The sequence below is a fragment of the Penaeus monodon genome, chromosome 20 (genome assembly GCF_015228065.2).
Source record: "Penaeus monodon isolate SGIC_2016 chromosome 20, NSTDA_Pmon_1, whole genome shotgun sequence".
NCBI lineage: Eukaryota > Metazoa > Arthropoda > Malacostraca > Decapoda > Penaeidae > Penaeus > Penaeus monodon.
In genome coordinates, this window is record NC_051405.1 from 15,107,118 (window position 1) to 15,107,323 (window position 206).

Sequence of the window (206 nt, forward strand, 5' to 3'; positions counted from 1 at the left end):
AGCACACGCCCGCCACCAACACACATAAACAGCCGTCGCGCACACGCCAGCACACAAGGCCTTTCCCCATTCACAAGAGCCTCGCCGTCGTGTGTCCCGACGCTCCCCGAGGAGGCCGTTCCCCTCTCCTCGCTTCCCTTCTCCGCTTCCCCTTCTTCGTTAAGGCTCTTTCGCTTTTCCTCCGACAGATGGCGTCACTCTCACAT